General features: G+C 39.4%; 1 long non-coding RNA gene across 1 annotated transcript; it reads left to right on the top strand.

The window, feature by feature from the left end:
• The first annotated feature begins 272 nt into the window (after window positions 1–272).
• On the top strand, window positions 273–7,095 carry LOC139800639 (uncharacterized). Its single transcript, XR_011727852.1, has 3 exons — window positions 273–613; window positions 5,588–5,898; window positions 6,536–7,095. It is a non-coding gene; the product is annotated as an uncharacterized lncRNA (long non-coding RNA).
• The last annotated feature ends 5,938 nt before the right edge of the window (window positions 7,096–13,033 follow it).

Below are 13,033 nucleotides of genomic sequence, written 5' to 3'. Positions count from 1 at the left end.
CAAACCCTACCAGGCAACCAATTTGCTTGGACAAATAGATTAAAACAAATACACTGATTTAAAGCTAATTTAAACTGTATAAAATATACATAAACTAAGTAAAGGTGAGAATGTGCCTTTTAAATTAAACAATCACCTTTCCCTTCCTCTGTCTTCTGCCATGTTTCAGATTCCAATCCTCAACCAGTAAACAAAGTGGGCACAGCAAAGTCACTGAGTTGGAGTCATTCTCCTGGGGGACACTGTGGACAGATATTCAGATATTCATGTTACTGGAGTCACCATGCTTGCAGCCTCTGCTAATCTTGTACTATGTATAGCACTAAGCTTTCCCTTAAAAGCACAGGGTAACCAGAGGATCAGGTGCACAACCAAGAATGTGAAGCTCAAGAATATATCTGCAGTAGGCAAACTGTACCTCCAAATGCACAAATAACTTGGCTGTTAGTGTGCCACCCCTCCATAGATATTTTAATGAATTTCTTTCTTCAGCCTTTGTCAATTGCTCTGGTTTAAACACCATCATTTTTTCTAGCACTTGGAGAACCATCTGGTATATAAATATTCATCAATTAATTTATGAAAAATACAGCCTCCTTTCACTGCTTCTCAGGTAAGCATAATGTAAAGATTTAAAATAGCAGGAGCAGTATATATGATTTAAGGTTTGGTAACCTGATTAGTGACAGTACTTTTAATGCAGATTATACCTTAAAGCAGGAAGCAGTAAGGGAAAAAGGTATTAAATAATTCAACACCAAGTACAACAAATGAACACTTAGGTGGTTAAAAATTTACTGTTCTTTAGTCCTTGCAGAGGTTTAATGGAAGCTATGCTGTTTAATCTACAGAAAGTGTTATCAATTCTTTGTATGTTAGGAGAACCATCATTAGAACTGTATTTTATTGCTGGAATGAGCCCCCAAAATATCATGCCCCAGCATCATGTTCTAGAATCAATGGTCAGGGCAGCATTTTCTTCATGGTATTATGCTCTAAATAATACCAAACAACACAACAAATATCCATTACAACAACACAAAAATATCCATTAATTCTGAAAGGACAAAGCCCCAACAACTACACTTGTTACAAGTGTAATCAGTAGGTTGAAGTCTACAGTTCAGAATAATGGTAGTGACTAAAGAATTTTTGAAGGGTAGAATGGAATATTTCACAAAATATATTTAAAACTAGAAAATACTCCAAAGCATAACTATGGGATATGAACAGTAAACCATTTTTGACACCTCAGATATTCATATGTTGCTGTTGCCAAAATGACTGCATTGAAATTTGAAGGCTAAAGACTGCATCTTGTGTTCAGAGATCACTGTGAAAGCAATTTCTATAAGCTGTCTGTTTATTCCTTCTAGCTCATTCATTTACTGATAGGCCTGTCATTTTTTTGACAAAAAGTAATGAAGGTATTAGTAGCTGTTTCACCCTGCTTTGCACATTTTATATACTTCTCCTCATTAAAGAATATTTTCACACAATATAACAAGACAACATTATTCTTTATGCTTGATGCACAGGTGACATCTTTATATTAGTATGTGTCTGTTAAAAAAAAAAAGTAATTTTATTATTAGAAACTGTACTGTCTCTTTGCCTTCAAGGTGTGACAGGAAAAGTCTTAATATGAGACATCAGAACCTTCCTATTCAAATATGCAAATATGATTGAATTTTACATCATCAAAACCAAAAAGCAAGATTTAAAATATATGTTAAATCTTCAAAGTATCTTGTAGGATTTTTTTGTATAATACAGAAGTTATTTGTAGTGTTCCAAAATAACTCTTTTGTTCTTTATGATTGATGCTTATTCCTGTGTATCCTGTATCCCCTTGTTCACTTGCTTGAGAAAGGCCTTGTAAATTAAAACAATGGAACAGAAAAAAGGAAATACTTTGTTCTAGCTCTACTAAAAGTACTAAATTTACTCTGCTTAACCTGATTTTCACTGAGGACAAATTTTATGAAGCTGCTTATAATCTACATTTGACTTTGATTCGTTATAATTCTTCCTTTTTCTAACCTTCCATTGTAAATTTTTACAGGATTTGTGATAATTAGGTAAGAAAAAAAAAATCATATTTATACCATTTATACCCAAAACTATAACTTTGCCTTGGACTTCTGCATGCATGAAAAATGACCATAAGGGTTGGAGTTAAAGAGCCCAAGTTGTACAGTTTAAATAGCAGTGTGTTATTTCCCTAAGTAGCTAAAACCAAAAGTCAAGGCAGAATAGAATTGGTTTTGTTTAAATGAAATATTTAACATTTTTATTCCCTTTCCTTACACACCAGACCAGCAACTGAATACCTGAAGTCTGACCCCCATCCTTGACAACAGCTAAAAGGACCACAGTGGTCCTTGGATCTAAGTGGTTAAATATCACTTTACCCCTAAAAACCACCCTCAGCCTGTGAGGGAACAGCCTGCCAGCCTCATCTACAGGCTGAAAAAACAATTATAATATTTAGAGCCTTCCTGCCAGCAGGCTTCCATCCAGCTAAGTGGGCAACACTGCTGGTATGGAAAGAGCATTTGCAGAGAGGCAGATAACACTGACTCATCTAGATTGAGTTATTCTTTTGCTCACTGCTAACTAAGGAAGGCAATTAAATAAGATACACACAAGCCCAGCTTCTAGATATAATTTTTTTTACCAGTATTGCAGCATGCAACCTCTGCAGATTAGATTGTTAATGACTGCATCTCAGCTGATCTCAGATTTTTAATTTGTGTGCTCCATCTATTCTGTGATGATCTCTGTTGGAACCATGGTACAGTGGGGACTCAGCAATAAGACTTCACATGGGCTGAATGAAGTGTTGCAAGGAAATGTAGTTGTGGCATCAGAAAACTGTGTGGCTTCACAGCTCTGTCTCTGTTCAGCCTCCTTCCCCAGCCTGCCCAGCCACTGTAGACAAGCTATGCAAACACAAGGCTGGCATCCTGAGCTGCTCACACTGCACATGAACAAGGTCAGGCAAACTTGGTTCAACAGGAATCTCAACCAGTAACAGGCTGAAACATCCATTAGCAGATCCCATAGAATGGGCTGGGTTGGAAGGGACCTCAGAGCTCATCAAGTCCAACCCTTGATCCACTCCCACTGCAGTTCCCAGCCCATGGCACTGAGTGCCACATCCAGGCTCTTTTGAAATATCTCCAGGGATGGAGAATCCACCCCTTCCCTGGGCAGCCCATTCCAGTGTCTGATCACCCTCTCCCTAAAGAAATTCTTTCTAATGTCCAACCTAAACCTCCCCTGGCACAACTTGAGACCTCTTGTGCCCTCTTGTCTTGCTGAGAGTTGCCTGGGAAAAGAGCCCAACCCCCCCCTGGCTCCAACCTCCTTTCAGGGAGTTGGAGAGAGTGATGAGGTCTCCCCTGAGCCTCCTCTTCTCCAGCCTCAACACCCCCAGCTCCCTCAGCCTCTCCTCATAGGATCTGTGCTCCAGTCCCTTCCCCAGCCCAGTTGCCTCCTTTGGACCTGCTCCAGCACCTCAATCTCCTTCCTGAGCTGAGGGGCCCAGAACTGGACACAGGACTCAAGCTGTGGTCTCCCCAGGGCTGAGCACAGGGGCAGAATCACCTCCATTAACACATCATTTGCAGAACAAAGGCACTGGAAATTAGTAATCCCTGAAGCCATACAAAATACCCACATCATACCTGGCTAAGCACTCCCTGGAAAAAAAAAAAAATCAGTAAAGCCAAGAGCACAGCTAATATAAACCAGAAGAGATGGACTGGAGTGATGGGGAGTCTGTGACTGGCAGTAAAACACTAGAAGTATAAATGGAGTGGGCTTCTCCACTCCTGCATCATGGCTCAATGATGATGGACAGACAAGATGAAAAACTCAGGAGGAGCTTCAGAAGGCCAAGCCTTACTGGCTCCTTAAAACAAATTCTCTTTTGTTTTAAAGAAAGGCATGAGGATTATAGTGCTGTGTTTATCTTTGGCTAGTTTTATATTCAAAACCAAAATCCCATGTTCTGTTCATCTGGGACAAATGTGAGTGTGTATCTGTGCATTTTTGTAATTTAAAAAGTTAATCCAGTGGTGTGATGAGAAATGCACATTACATTTAAATGAGCAGAGGGAATAACAAAGAAAACAGATGAATCCCATTATAGGTGTCTGTGAGGAAGAAAATATGGATGTGGATCTCCAGTTTGAGAATTTTAACAGCTGTCCACCTTAGAATACCCCAGTGAGAATAAGAAGAGTAAATCCTTTAATAAATCTTGCAGGTTACTGATGTTCAGCCTGTGCATCCACAGAGGGCTGATGTTAATGGAGCAAGATTTAAACTCACCCAATGATAATTCTGTGTTCTGGTGAATGTCATCTTTATCATGCAGAACGAATTTGTGCTTTACTACAATAAATCAAGTGAATATAGTATTTTTAACCTTCTGAATGTTCAGACCAATATATGCAACCAGAGAATTGGAACTCCCACCTTACTCTTAATGTAGAATAAGCAATAATTAAATTATAAGGTATTTGAAGAAGCTTTGAAGTGGCAGCTTGCTCTTCAGTTACAGCACTAGAAGGACGATCTAGGTTCAATAACAGAGCAGAAAACAAAGTTCAGTCAAGTGACTTTCTGTTAATTACAAAAATTTTGAGACCCTTATCCTTAAGAAACAGGTTATTTGTCTTGTTTACAGATATTCTCTCCACTACTATGGATGCAACTCTCTTTATGCTAGGATTACTAGAAATGAAAATCTGACATCTGCAGTAGGATGGGCTCAAACTCCCTCCCTCCACTGCCTGCCCAGACTGCATGAGGGGTGAAAGCAGTGGGAGGGGGAGCCTGGCAGGCACACTCTACTCTCAAGAACTCAAGCACAAAGAAGCCTAGAATAACTCTCTCTTAGCTCAGTAACTCTTCTAAATCCAATCTTCTACTTTTGAAAGCTACACACAACTTTGGTTGCATAATGTTATAAAATGAAGCAAAACACTTTGCATAGAAAGCTTACAGAACATCAGCCATATATACATACATTACCTGTCACAGTCTGAAAGGCAAAGAGCAGCTTTTGCTTTCCACACCAAAGGTGGGAACTACTCCACTCATAAAGTCAAGCCTCTTGTTATTTTGAAGTTTATTCATAAAAACTGCAAATGCAAGGCCATTTTCAATCATTTGCTGTCCACGGGATGTCCAGAGTACAAATTGAGGAACAGGTTAAGAAACTGAGTATTTGTATCATACAATAATCTGCACAGAAAAAAATCTCAGAAATCCTGGTACTATAAAAAACTACATTTAAAATTCACTATTTTAAAACATAATAGAACTTCTGTAAAATTCATTGTCCTTCAATTGTCAGTCATCTAAGTGAGCAAGAAGGATTGGATCAGAGACACTTTTCCTAGAGACAGCCTCCTCTTGCAATTAAATCTAAACTATGGTTAAAAATTCTTTTTAACTAACTACAACTCAACACAATAGCATTTGGCTGAGCCTGCAGACAAACCAAAACCATACCTCCAGGGATTATTAACCCTTTGCTAGTAATACTAACCTTTAAATTAATTTATTGCAGGCTGAGGGAAGCAGAAAAAACAGCAGCTAAGATTGAAGATCTAAGGTGAAGAGAGCACTGCTCTTGGTTCTTAAATGAATTAAAACTGCAGTGGCTGGAGCATGGGGAACATCCTACTCATCTCAAAGCTGCCTGAAGGTTATGTGAAAACTGGCTACATCTTGCAGCACTAACTCATCAGCTGCCATGGGGAAATCTGCTCAAGTAGAGACTGCAGGGTATGGTTTGCAATATGTGCTTCTCAGGATGCTGCTGCAGAAATGAGGCAGTTATGAGCATACTTGGAAGAGAAAGGACCTGACTGTAATTAGGTAATAAATCTGCATTAGAGGCTTTAAAAATTTAATTTGGATACCAAATTACATTTCTGTTCTCCTTCCTTAAAAAAAACAAAGCTTCCCACTTAAAATAAGCTTCTTTCAAACTGAGTGCAGCAGTTCTTACACAGACTTTATATCATACTATCACCCTGAAACCACCACCCAATGAGGTCTTGTACTTGTCCTACAAATCCCTGACACAATCCCTGCCTCAAAGACTTTGCAGCTTGTATGTTTTAGAGACTAATTATAGTGTAAGACTAAACCAGAAACCCTCTTACAAGTGGCAAAATTCTGAAAAAATCAAGATAATTACAACCCTGGCTCATCCTGATTTGTGAGGCTATTTTTGGAACAGTATAGGCTGATGTGCTCTGAGCTTTTTTATATTTGCATTAAGTCCTCTGTGATTCCTCCTCTGAAACACTGCATATGCTGAGTCCATGTGAGATGCTACCACTGGCACTTGTCATAAGAATTAAATCCCTCTCAAGCTTGTTTACAGCTCAGCACTTGTCATACTGCTCCCCTGAGCTTCATGGCTGGTTGATTTTTTTTTTTTTCTTTCTCTTTGGCTCCGTGAAAGATTTAATTTCTTTTTTGTTTATGTGTGTACTTACACTTGCAGGTGCAGAAAAGAAAAAAAAATGCTGTACCCAGATGTTTCAAAGCTGCAGCAGCATGCATACAGCTGAAATTAAGGAAGAAAAATGTAGCAGATAAAACCCAACTTTCCCATACAGTATTCTACAGCATATTTAATAAACATATCACATTTCACTGACGAGAACACTCTTGAATTCAGTTTTAGGAAGATCAGAGTATTTTACAGTTGCTGTCTCTGCTCTTTTGCAAATAGTGTTTTGAAGTATGAAGGCAGCCCAATTACTCCTATTTTCAGTTTTGCTAATAGCTTCTTGAGGTGGTTACAGACTCAATCATCAATACAGCTACTGCCTACCAAACTGTCTTGGCTCACTACTGAGTTAGCCCAAGCTCAGAGTTTTACCCAGACTTTCACCAGTACTTGGAAAAATACATTGTGTTGTGAAAAAAATTATCCTCTCTTCTGTAATAGAAGAAATCATTACCTGCATTGCCTGCAGAGACTCTTGGTCTAATATCTCAAATCACACCTAGTTAAGGATGCCTGAATTTCACAACTACAGCTGGTTAACCTTGCAATTCATTTACTCCACCAACCTTGCAATTCATTTACTCCACCAACCTTGCAATTCATTTACTCCACCAACCTTGCAATTCATTTACTCCACCACATCCTCTAACAGTCCATAAAAGGGTGCAAAGATTAATGAGTTATGGTTTCACAGGCAACTACTGTAGCTATCCACCTACAAACAGTTAAGGGCTTTTCTGCTTCACTTTTACAGTATTCACAGACAGAGCCTTTCCACAGTCAGTGGAAGGGGCTGCTAATTTGTTTGAGCTCAGAATGGGCATTGAGAACCTCTCCTTAGGTGTGTGTGTTTCTGCTCAATTAAGTTTATTCACACAACTACATGCAGAACAGAGCAGCTCTTTTGTTAACCTGTTATGATCAACTTCTATCTTTAAACATTTCCAGTCATGCACAATCTGTAAAAGAGAACTTGCTGATGATGAGAATGGTAAAAATACAAGCATCTGATGCAGAACCCACTGAAATTTTAAAGGACAGTCTTGCAAAATCTAAGCTGAATCTGCCTTTTAAAAATATCTTCATTTTTGTTGGCTTTTTTCTCTTGATTTCCAGTTAGCATGAAAATAATTTTTTTTCCTCCTTTTTTTCCCTCATTCTCCTGATGGAGCATAGTATTCAGAAGTTCAGGGTATTAGAGAGGAACCATAAAATTGGTGAATATTAGATGTAATTATTATATAGAACGATTTCTTCTTTCTAAACACTTTGACTTTATATCTCAACATCTTTATAACTCAACCATGCACAACTAAAATTAAAACTGTCAAATTGATGTCAGACCAGTAAAGATAATTGCATAAAACACAGGACAGAAATTTCCTGTGCTACAAGAAAGAACATGATGATAGTTAAGTGTGTTTTTAGAGCATGCCACAAATGGGAGGTATTGCACAGAGACAGTAGTGACAGTAGTCTCCTGCAACCATAAAGGTTTCCTACTCTGCTTGTTCTTTTCAGGAAATTAAATAAAAGCCAGGAGATCCTAGTAGATAATATGGGTGAGGTGCAGAAAGTGCTTTTCACCTCCCTTGAAGCAGCTAAGGCAGTGAAACATATTTAGCTTGATAGACAGAATTATTACTCAAGTTTGGATTGAGTTAATTTTGTCAGTTATTGACCCTTACCTAATTGGTGTCAAGAATATCAGTTTACAGTGGGGTCAAATCTCATTGTGCTCTGAAGTGACTGATAACAGAACTTTGGTCAGAAGCTGCACAGCCTCTTGTGATAGAGACCTCTCCTGTCATTAAGTAAAAGAACAAGAGCAGCATTTCTGCTGTACATGTTCTATATTCCACTCACGGTGAAGTTCCCATTTGCTGCTGCTTCTTATTGATCTTCTGCTGCAATGGGGCACCCTGACAATCCAGTGACACTCTTTGTTTGCTACTTTGTAATTTCTCTGGAGAATCGGTTCAGTAGAATTCCTACTGGGCTTTTGGTATCACCTGTGAGGAAGGGAACAGGGCTGTTAATGCAGGGAGTCAGAAGTTCAGGCTGGATATATTTTACTGACTGATTAGGGATAAGTAAGAGACTGACCTTCAAAACATTTTTTCATCATTCACACCCCTGCTCCCCCCAGTTTATATTATGCAAGGTCACATAAAACATGTTATCAGAGAGATGTGATCAAGAAACTCATAAAAGTGCAAGTGGATTGTAAGCTTTATCAAACAATAACTTTCATTTTGATGGAAAGGACCAACACATTTGTAAGGAGTGTGCAAACACATTATTAATATAAACCACATATTATGTGAGATGACAACAGATACGTTTTTATTACTGCCAAAATACATAGCAATAAGCTGTAACAGCATGTTAAAAGCTTTCAAGATACCACTGCTGAACTGCAGTTCCCTAGTGCAGTTAAATCACTCCAAAAGTCCAGTCAGGAAAAAAAGGTCTACCTTCAAACAAGTTTTGTTTTATTTTATTTCAACAATGAATAAACCTTTCCATATATAATAGCATCTATGGAGCAACTGTACTAGAAGGGGACAGCTTTAGATTTGTGGAAGTGAGTAAGCCTAGCAACAGCTTGAGTATTTGTTCCTGGACAGGATAAATACTTCCCAGAGCCCTCAGGGAGCCCCAGATTCCTTAGCACAAATTGACTGACTGCATATCTCACTTTCTTTAATGGAGAGTTAAAATGAAATCCCATTTCCCTCCATGGGGTAGCTCACCTAGTCAGAAGCGTGCTTGGATTAGCAAGATGCTCTAATTCAAGTATAGTGGCAATTTTACAACAATCTGTTCTGACAACTTTGTACTCAAGAGAGCATAAGGATTGTTGCTGAACTCTACCCTCTTTTAACATGATAAAAAAAACCCACTCCTTTTGTTCTTTCATGCTCTGTTCATCCACATCAGGGAAATAAAACCAAGTTATGTTTTCATTCTAGTTGCACATAAACAAGCTTGGATGTGTGTGTACAAGGAAGAATAATGGGGATGCAGAAACAGTCCAATGCCATTAAGACTTCACCTGACTTCCTACACTTCCAGTTTTCCTAAATGTTTCCTTTCAGGCTGTTTTCCTGGTAATCACAGTACTGGTGCTCATTTTGAGTCTCTCCATTCTGTCCCAGGTTTTCTTAGCAATAATATTTCATATATTCATATATATAAAGTTAGGCTTTTCTCTATGGTGACGAGTGATAGGACAAGGGGTAATGGGTGTAAGTTGGAGCATAGGAGGTTCAAGTTGAACATCAGAAAAAATTTTTTTACTGTAAGGGTGACGGAGCCCTGGAACAGGCTGCCCAGGGGGGTTGTGGAGTCTCCTTCACTGGAGACATTCAAAACCCACCTGGACACGTTCCTAGGGGATGTACTCTAGGGGGCCCTGCTCTGGCAGGGGGGGTTGGACTAGATGATCTTTCGAGGTCCCTTCCAACCCCTAGGATTCTAGGATTCTATGATTCTATGATATATGAATGATTAAAAAACTAAAGTGTGAGTGATGAATGTCTTCCTGGGTAGCAGACCAGTTTTCTACTAAAATCATGAAAAACAACAATTGAATTTTCAGAATTTATACTGAAAATATGTCTCCTGTAACTACAACGAGGTGTCCCTTTTGCAATGTGCTTCTTTGGATGAACCAAGTATGTTGAATTTGTATAGACCTGAAACCATGCATCACATCCACACAAATTCTAGAGCTTGCATTATACCTTTAAGCATTTGCACTGAAGGTCGTACTCCAAAGGGTTTCTACCTTCAGTGGCAGCAGTAAATTGAAATATACACAACCAGTAATGTCTCTGGAGATCCAGCCATAATAAGCAGTTAGTTTCCAAAGGAACAGATCCAATAGCTTCATTACTTGCAGCTGTTTGGTATGCTGAAAGCTCAGTGTTTATTCCTCTTATGGAAATGCCTTCACCCTGACACAGTAGGAGTTTGCCTAAAATTCCCTACAGACTACTCCAAAAGCTGTATTTCTTAGGCTGTGGCTTCCCATTCAGTAGCAACAGAGTGGCCTAAACCAGCCATGCTGTTCTCTGCTGCTGCTTCTTGCCAGTGGTGGTTTTTTCAGCCTGAGCAGCTGTGAATTAGCTCAGCATGTATCTGCAAAAATGGGTTGAAGTGAGACTTATCAGCTACAGGGCAAAAGGGCTGCTTCAGTCATTGAAAATGTTTTTACCAAATCAGAACAATTACAAGCCTCAGTTTAGCAAATCTGAGATTAAACCTGGGCTACTCCTGTAAAACTCAGCTACCTTGGTCTAAAAAAAGTTGTAATGGCAGAACTAAAATAAATGATGATAAGCAAAAGTCCCTTAACTCTACTTGTGGTGCTGTAGTGTAATAGTGATGCAGGTGTTGGTGATGCAGGTTTACAAAGGAAGAGAATAATACACCCCCACCCCCTGGAACTTTAGCTGTAATAGAAAGATACACTTCCAGGTACACAGCCCTCCTGAGGCTGTGAAACTGAAACTGCAGCAAAGTACAAGCAGGGAATAGCCATTCTAAATTCTGTAATGTTCATCCCTTCACCATTTTGAGAGTAAAAGCAGATTAAACAAGAAGAGCACAAGTCTATCTAGTGGAGAAACTTAAAATATTTTAAAACCTTGCAGGATGGGCAAAGAAATTACATCAAATGGCCAAAGGTTAAATAGAAGAAAGATGCCAGAATTCTAACTGCAGTATGTTTTAGTTTTATGCTGTGCTTGGTTCATTATTTTTAATAACCAGCACAAGTTTTAATTTTAGCTCCCAGGCTCATCTTTCAAGCACCTTTCATGATAACTTTAGGACTTAGGGACCATACAAATGTAACAACCAGTTTGATGTTGGCACTACTCCCTCACCAGTACTTATAACGTGGCTAAGGGAAGGGAAACTGCAAAGGGAAGGGAGGGAACTTACCTTTCATCTTCCACTCCAGTGAAAAAAACTGGGAAGAGTTCTGGACAGAGTGGATTTTTATTCATTCCCATCGACAAGTACTTTGCTAGGAAAAACTTTGGTCTGTTTATTATACTTTAAGTACAGGTTGTACTTTCTTTTCCTTTCACATCATCAAGACAGTTTTTAATAAGTTTATAATACTAATTCATACAGCAGTTTGGGTTGGAAGGGAACTTGAATGATCATCCAGTTCCAACCCCTCTGCCATGGGCAGAGACTCCTTCCACTTGACCATAGGACAAGGGGTAATGGGTGTAAGTTGGAGCATAGGAGGTTCAAGTTGAATATCAGAAAGAATTTTTTTACTGTAAGGGTGAGGGAGCCCTGGAACAGGCTGCCCAGGGGGGTTGTGGAGTCTCCTTCACTGGAGACATTCAAAACCCACCTGGACACGTTCCTAGGGGATGTACTCTAGGGGGCCCTGCTCTGGCAGGGGGGGTTGGACTAGATGATCTTTCGAGGTCCCTTCCAACCCCTAGGATTCTATGATTCTATGATCTTGCTCCAAGCCCCATCCAAGCTGGTCTGGAACACTCCCAGGAAGGGGGTAACTACAACCTCTGGGCAACCTGTTCTCACAGGGTGCCTCACCACCCTCACAGTAAAGAACTTGTTTCTAATATCTAAGCTACATCTTCCCTCTTTCAGCTTAAAACTATTACCCCTTGTCCTATCACTCCATGCCCTTATAAAAAGTCCCTCCCCAGCTTCTCTGTAGCCCCTTCAGGTACTGGAAGGCCACTGTAAGGTCTCCCCAGATCCTTCTCTTCTCCGGGCTGAAGAACCCCAAATCTTTCAGCCTGCTTTGGTAGGAGAGGTGCTCCAGCCCTCTGATCATCTTTGAGGTCCTGTGTTGGGGACCCAACATAACTATGTTGTAAGTTTATCTTACAGCAAACTTGAAAAAACTTAATAGCTTATACTCAAGAAAGGCTAAGTCATTATCAGCCTTAAAACAGAGGATGCCACAGCCTGTCTTCATACTTTTCTCCTGTGGTGCTTAAAGCCCATCTCAAAGGTCACTGGAAAGTGACAAGCTATAGTTTAAAGATGTTTATTTTAATCACTGTTATCAAAGGCACTCCTCAGAAGAACTGACAACTTCATTATTTAGTAACGAGAAGTAAAATGTCATTACTCAACCCTAAGGCCCATCTTACCCTATTAATATAAAACAGCATACATGATATGATAAGGGCTTCTTTTTGGTTCCATGAAGGAAGATCATACAAGCATTCTCTTCTCCTCTAGGACAACTGGCCTTCCTGTGGTCTCAAGAGGGCATCCAACATGTTATCTGGGAAAAAAAAATGGAGTGGAAAGTCATATATGCAAAAAAGAAAAGCTTCCCTACCACAAATGTGGCTTCTTATGGGAATCATGATCTGATATTGATATCTAAAGATCTTTGCTACCTTTCAGAGATGTTGAAGTTGCAATTTTAGGAATCAGTAAAAAAGCTTCGCTTTATCAGATAAAGCACTCAACCTGTCC

This window comes from Heliangelus exortis, chromosome 11 (genome assembly GCF_036169615.1).
Source record: "Heliangelus exortis chromosome 11, bHelExo1.hap1, whole genome shotgun sequence".
Lineage (NCBI taxonomy): Eukaryota > Metazoa > Chordata > Aves > Apodiformes > Trochilidae > Heliangelus > Heliangelus exortis.
Note: the sequence above shows the minus strand (reverse complement) of the source record. Positions and strands in the feature narration are given on the sequence as shown.